Genomic DNA, 7,367 nt, shown 5'->3' with positions numbered 1-7,367 from the left:
GTATTGCTCACGGTTTGTCGAACTTCGTGCTCGACTTGCCGGTCACACCTTTATTTACACCGATGGCTCCAAAACTGACGATGGTGTCGGCTGTGCCTTTGTCGTCGGGGCCGCCACATTTAAATACCGGCTCCTCGACCAATGTTCCAGCTTTACGGCCGAGCTTTTTGCTCTCCATCAGGCCGTTCAGTATGCCCGCCGCCACCACCATTCATCATATGTACTCTGCTCTGACTCACTCAGTGCTCTTCAGAGCCTTGGAGCTCCCTATCCGGTCCATCCCTTGATTCAACGGATACAGCAGTCCCTCCATTCTTTCGCTGATAACGGTGGTTCTGTCAGCTTTCTGTGGGTTCCCGGACATGTAGGAGTGCCTGGGAATGAGGCTGCGGATGCTGCAGCCAAGGCTGCAGTCCTCCTGCCTCGGCCAGCCTCCCATTGTGTCCCGTCATCCGACGTTCGTGGGGATGTATGTAAGAGGCTTGTGTCGTTGTGGTGGGATGCTTGGTCATCCCTCCAAGGAAACAAGCTCCGGGCAGTAAAACCGCTACCAACTGCTTGGACAACATCCTCCCGACCATCTCGGCGCGAGGAGGTCCTTCTGACCAGGTTGCGGATTGGGCATTGCCGGTTTAGCCACCGCTACCTGCTCTCCGGTGACCCAGCCCCGCAGTGCCCTTGTGGTCAGGCATTAACAGTACGCCATGTTTTATTGTCGTGTCCCCGTTTTAGTCAATTTCGTGTTGTTCTGTCCCTGCCATCTACTTTACCGGATGTTTTAGCTGATGACGCTTGAGCAGCTGCTCGTATTCTGCGTTTTATAACTTTAACTGGCTTGTCCAAAGACATTTAATCTTTTTACTTATTTTGTCTGCATCTTTGTCAGGTCCTTCTGGTGTCCCCTCCATCCCCTTGAGTTTTACCAGATTCCATGTGCTCTAATAACAGTGACTGGGCGCTAATGACCTCAGCAGTTGAGCGCCCTTAAACCCAAAAAAAAAAAAAAAAAAAAAAATTCAAACTAAATTTGTGCACATTCCAAAACTCTGCAGATATTGGTAATACCCACATTGTATTACATAAATGTTTGTTTTTGGCAAACAGAGCTATCACCAATATCACTGATTGGAATGTTGATATTTTTTACATAAAGAAGAAATGAGAGAGGTCCACTGTCCTGTGGTACCACAATAGGCACAGTCTGAATATCAGATTCGTAAACAATACCTAGGTTTTTAACATTTGTTGAAGTAATTTCTGCTACTGGTGTCCTATTTTGTGGATGTGAATAAACAATTTTTTCATTGCTCTTCATATACCAGTAGCTTCTAATTTATCTTGCAAGATGTCATATTCGACATTCAGTAAGTCCAAGTTGATTCCTATTGTACTGTTTTTTTTTTGTTTTTTATCTAAACTTTTCATATGTATTTTTAGTTTAACTTTTCAATGTAATTGAAAAGTTGACTCTACTACTTTTGAGAATATGGATAACAAATCTATTGATCTGTAGTTTCCCACTTCATATACATTGCCCTTTTTATACATTGATTTTACTTTGGAAATTTTTGTGGAATGCTCCTTCTGGTAATGATGTACTTATATGTGAGAATGGTTATTATAAAAACACTTTGTTCTCTTGGAACATATGTTTCACCACACCTAAAGCATCTTTCTCAATAGCCTTGCTGCAGTGGTAACACCTGTTCCCATCAGATCACCAAAGTTAATCACTGTCAGGCTTGCATAGCACTTGGAGGGGTCATTGCACAAGTCTGCCAAGTGCTGTTGACAAGCAGAGTGCACTCGCCCCTTGTGAGGCTAATTGAATAACTACTCAATTGAGAAATAATGACATTGGCGAAAACTGACAGCAGCTGAGAGAGCAGTGTGCTGACCACATACCCATCCTTATCCACATCTGGTGAAGCTTAAGGGGTAAGGATGATGCAGCAGTTGGTCAGCCTGTTTGTATGGTGTTGTTATGTTAAAGCAATTTTCACTCAGATTGACTGGAATACTAATGAAGTAGTCATTTATATAATTTGTTAGGCTTTAGGTTTCTGAGTAACACTCTGTGATCACATTTTTAAAACAATATCTCTTGATTTTTAACATTTTCTGTTATTTACTTTATTACAACATTCCATATTGCTTTTGGTTTGTTTGCTGTTCATATAACTGCTTTGCCATTGTGCCTTGTCTTAGCTTTATTAATCATTTTTATATGTCTTAACATATTCTGTGAAGTATTGATTTCTGTGTACTGTTTTCCTTGAGTTGCTTGAAATGTTTTAGAGTTTGACTAGATACTCCAATAGCAGGTTATGTCCACTGACTGCTGTTCCTTGGCACAACATTGACCTTAATGAATCTTTAGGAATACACACCTCAAATAGTGATATGAGTGTACAAGAAAATGGGTTGAGAGATTTATTGTTTGTTGATTTTGAAAATATGTTACACCAGGTTTATCTTGCTGACATTTGAGAAAAAATGTTCACTTTTTGAATGTAAAGTGCCTTTTATATTTTATTTTATTTTTTACCAACTTGGCTATAGAAGAATTTGTACATGGTACTAGTGTGTTGTGCACTAAGATACCTATGATTAGACTTCTATTACGAAAAGGATAGATTACTACTCACATCATAAGAGCACCATTGACTCACAGACAGACACAATGCAAAGACTACTAAATATTTAAGCTTTCAGCCAAAAGCCCTTCTTCATAAATAGAAAGCATACACACATTCACCAAGCTCTACTCACACACATGGTCACTTTCTCTGGCTGCTGTTGCCTGACTGCAGAATGGAACGCAATCTTACATGAGAAGCAATCTGTGATAGTTTTTAAGGGTAAGGAGGAGATGAGGGTCTAGGAGGAGGAAGGATAGGAGGCTAGGGCTGGGGGAAGTTGTTGTGCAGCCTATGAGAGTGCTGTAAACATGCTGCCCAACATGATGTGCTTTAGCTCAGTGACTTTTTCACAGCCTGTGCCATCTGGATCCTTCCTACCAACACCAGCTTTTCTGAATCGTGCAGGTGGGAATTCTGCCTACAACATATCCTTCACTCCTGTGCCTTATCTATCAAGAGATCCACCACTTCCCAAAGTCTTACCATCTGGCAACAGAGGAATAAACCCCTCGTGACTCACTATCACTCAGGATTGGAGCAACTTTATCACATTCTCCACCAGTGTTTTGACTACCTGTCATTGTGCCCTGAAATGAGGAACGTCCTACCCACTATCCTCATCATGCATTCGACAGTAGGTCTTCCACTGCCCAACAAACCTAAACTGTATCCTTGTCCATGCCTACACAACCCCTGCTCCCAACCCCTTGCCTCACGGCTCATATATCTGTAATAGACCCAGATGAAAGACTTGTCCCATACATCCTCCCACCATCACCACTACCTACTCCAGTCCAATCAAATATATCATCTATCCCATCAAAGGCAGGGCTACCTGTGAAACCGGTCATGTGATCTACAAGCTAAGCTGCAAGCATTGTACTTCATTGTATGTGGACATGACAACTAACAAGTTGTCTGTCAGCATGAATGGCCACTGACAAGCTGTGACCAAGGAACAGCTGGACCACCCAGTTGCTGAGCATGCTGCCCACACAACATTCTTCATTTTAATGATGCTTCACCGACTGTGTCATTTGGATCCTTCCCATCAACACCAGCTTTTCTGAATTGCATGGGTGGGAACTCTTCCTGCAAATTATCCTACATTTCTGTAACCCTCCTGGTCTCAACCTTCATTAGTCATTGTCCTTCAACCACTTATCCCTTCCCTGTTTCCACTCCACAGCCTTTTGTTCCACAAGCACACCCACAGTCTTTTTACTTCTCTCCTTTCCCACCCCACATCTTGCTCTCCATCCAACCTCTTGGCCTTGACAGCCAGAGACAGTGATCATGAGTGTGTGAGCCACATTTACTTGACTGTGTGTGTATATGCTGTCTATTTCAGAAGAAGGACAACTGACTGAAAGTACATGTGTAGTAGTATTTTTGTTGTCTGCCTGCGACTCAACATCTAAGCTATTTGGTGAATAGCAATCTATCCTTTCATAGTATTGTCATTATTCCATCCTGTATTTTCATTTTTTGATAAAAGCATTTGGTATCATATATTTTCTAAAGAAAAAGAATTTTAATTGAGCTTTTTAACAATAATGATTACAAAGAAATATATTTGCAAGTTTTTTTATTTATTAGGTAATCCTTATTTCTTTTTTTCCACAAGATGGCCTTTGAGCTTCTTTGGAAAGTTACTGTCACAGACACCATTCTGTAGGTATTTTAGCAGACTTCTTATTTACTTTATCTCTGAATATCAGAATCAATTTTTGAGGAGTACTGATCAGTGGGATATGCTTTATATCTGGTTCATCCTACATAGGTTAAGGCACTTGTGTTTATTATCCACTACCTTTCATGATATGCAGTGTTATTTTTATGCATGTTGCAGTTACCTGGATTGGGAGCACCAATGTATGGTCCATTTTATGTGGAAGAAGCCACTAAAATGTGAATACCTTCTCTCAATTAAATTCTGAATTCCATGCCACTTTCCTTGGCGTTGATCTCATTCTCACCGAAGGCCAGCTACACACTTCTGTCCACATTAAACCTACCAACAAACAACAGTACTTACAACCCGAATGAGACTTTCACTCTGCAGCCGAGTGTGCGCTGATATGAAACTTCCTGGCAGATTAAAACTGTGTGCCCGACCGAGACTTGAACTCGGGACCTTTGCCTTTCGCGGGCAAGTGCTCTACCAACTGAGCTACCGAAGCACGACTCACGGCCAGTACTCACAGCTTTACTTCTGCCAGTACCTCATCTCCTACCTTCCAAACTTTACAGAAGCTCTCCTGCGAACCTTGCAGAACTAGCACTCCTGAAAGAAAGGATATTGCGGAGACATGGCTTAGCCACAGCCTGGGGATGTTTCCCGAATGAGACTTTCACTCTGCAGCCGAGTGTGCGCTGATATGAAACTTCCTGGCAGATTAAAACTGTGTGACCGACCGAGACTCAAACTCGGGACCTTTGCCTTTCGCGGGCAAGTGCTCTACCAACTGAGCTACCGAAGCACGACTCACGGCCGGTACTCACAGCTTCTGTAAAGTTTTGAGGGTAGGAGACGAGGTACTGGCAGAAGTAAAGCTGTGAGTACTGGCCGTGAGTCGTGCTTCGGTAGCTCAGTTGGTAGAGCACTTGCCCGCAAAAGGCAAAGGTCCCGAGTTCGAGTCTCGGTCGGGCACACAGTTTTAATCTGCCAGGAAGTTTCAACAGTACTTACATTTTGATAGTTGCTGTAAAATTTTTCTTTGAAATTTTTTTTTTGTAGACTGGTTTTGGAAATGTATATTTTCATTATCAGTATTATCAATGCTTCCTGATGCACCAGAATGGTTACATGCCACTAAAAAGAGCCACCACGGTATTTTACAGAGTTTATATTGGTTGCTCATGTGTTGCTGAAACTCATTTGTAAATACAGTTCAAAGAAAAATTATAGATTCTGGTGGATATTCTTCCCCTAAAAAAAAAAAATTACATTATGTATATACAAAGATGTGACAATAAGCAAGGCTAAACTTTTGAGGTATGTTTCAGATAATCCTTTTCTTAAAATGATGTGAACTACATTTTTTATTTTTTTTCCTCTGCAGAAACACTCTTTTTATTTCATTAAATGTTTGAGTTTTCATGCACTGTGTCTGTTCAAAGAGTTAATGATACTCTGGGTACAGAAGCTGTTTGCATATTGCATCAGCCACTTCATAATGAATATAATACAACTCAGTCTTGTAGATAGTTGTAATATGCTGTTTCCATTTCAGATCATTGTTCACAGTAATACCTGATAAGTTAATGGCTTAAACATACTCTAGCCTAGTTTTACCTATCTATAAATCTAAATGCTCTGGTTCTCTTCGGTTCTGAACGCTGTGTACATAGTTTTTTCCGTGTTTATTAGCAGTTTATTCTCCATGTTCATTCTGCTGTGATGTTTGTAGAAATATATGCTCTTCTCTTAGACAGTTCTATATTTTTACTTAGATTTAGTACAATCATATCATTTGGATACAATACTTCCCCTTACTGAGCCTACGGGCACTCTGTATTTGAGAGGTTTGGTTTCTGATCAGTATGGGTTTCTATTGACATATTCTGTTCCTGTTGGTAGGCAGGGTTATAAGTAGCCTCCTTATTCCTCACAAATGCCAAAGTTTTCCAACTTTTTCATGAATATTTCCTGGAAGTTCATGTTAAATGCTTTGGAAAGATCTGGAAACAACACGGGTATAGCCTGCTTGCTTCTAATCACTGTGTAATATATTCTTTTAGACTGGAAGAAGCTCATACTTTAGATTTACCTTCCTGAAACTCTACTGTGAGTGAAATACAATGCTGGGTTTGCTGAGATAAGCAACTAATCTCCCACACAGAAGCATTTTTGAGAAACCTGATATCAGTGAATTTGGTCTTTGCCGATGGCACCACAATGCTCATCTTCAGTTTTTCTGAAAAAATTCCACCTCTGAAACAGTTGTTTGCTATGAACACAATTGTGATATTATTTGTTTATTTACTAGCTGTATTATGTGATCTTATATTTGGTCACTGCCAGCTGATATCCTGGTGTCTAGTGACTCCATAGCTTTTCTCTGTCCCAATTCTGTGACTTGTTTGAAGAACTGGTGCTGTACGATTTGACTGATGCTTTAGCATCATTTTGTTTCTTTCCTGTTTTAGGTCCTCTAACACACTTATACAATTATCACTGTGTGGTTGCTGTTTTCCTACCATCTGTAACTGCAGTTCTGTATCTTCTCATTTAGGTGATCTCTGTTCCTTGTTTGATGTCATTCTTTTTTCATTTCTTTCAGGACTGGTTAATTTCCAAACTGCTTTCATCTTTTTTTAGCTTGTTATGGTAGTGGTAACTGCTCGTGCCTTTAACTCTCATATTATTTTCTTCTAGACTACTACCTTTTCAGTGCTTAATAGTTTTCATCTGTGCTCATGTGTTTCAGTCCTTGTAGCTTCCTAATTATTCAAATATTGCACTAGTCGTGAACAGTGTTTGAGCCAACAACTTTTCTTAACTCATTACTTTGTGATATGATTTGTTAAAATGATATTAACTGTAGAAATAAATGAATCACACTTTTTATTTATATTCCGTGCCTGTAAAGCTTCAAAGATTTCTTAATTAAAATCATTTCAAAGATGCTAAGATTTTGCTCACTAATGAGTCTGATTTTTTTTGATTCTTTTCTTGGTTCATTTCATAAGACCAGATGTTTCTATTTGCAATACAGGTAC

At 40.1% G+C, this 7,367-nt stretch overlaps 1 non-coding gene across 1 annotated transcript; it reads left to right on the top strand.

Moving 5' to 3' along the window:
• The first annotated feature begins 5,221 nt into the window (after positions 1-5,221).
• Trnal-caa (transfer RNA leucine (anticodon CAA)) lies at positions 5,222-5,296 on the top strand. The gene has a single exon. It is a non-coding gene; the product is annotated as a tRNA-Leu (tRNA).
• Positions 5,297-7,367: the final 2,071 nt, after the last annotated feature.

The sequence above is a fragment of the Schistocerca cancellata genome, chromosome 6 (genome assembly GCF_023864275.1).
Source record: "Schistocerca cancellata isolate TAMUIC-IGC-003103 chromosome 6, iqSchCanc2.1, whole genome shotgun sequence".
In the NCBI taxonomy this organism is placed as follows: domain Eukaryota; kingdom Metazoa; phylum Arthropoda; class Insecta; order Orthoptera; family Acrididae; genus Schistocerca; species Schistocerca cancellata.
Note: the sequence above shows the minus strand (reverse complement) of the source record. Positions and strands in the feature narration are given on the sequence as shown.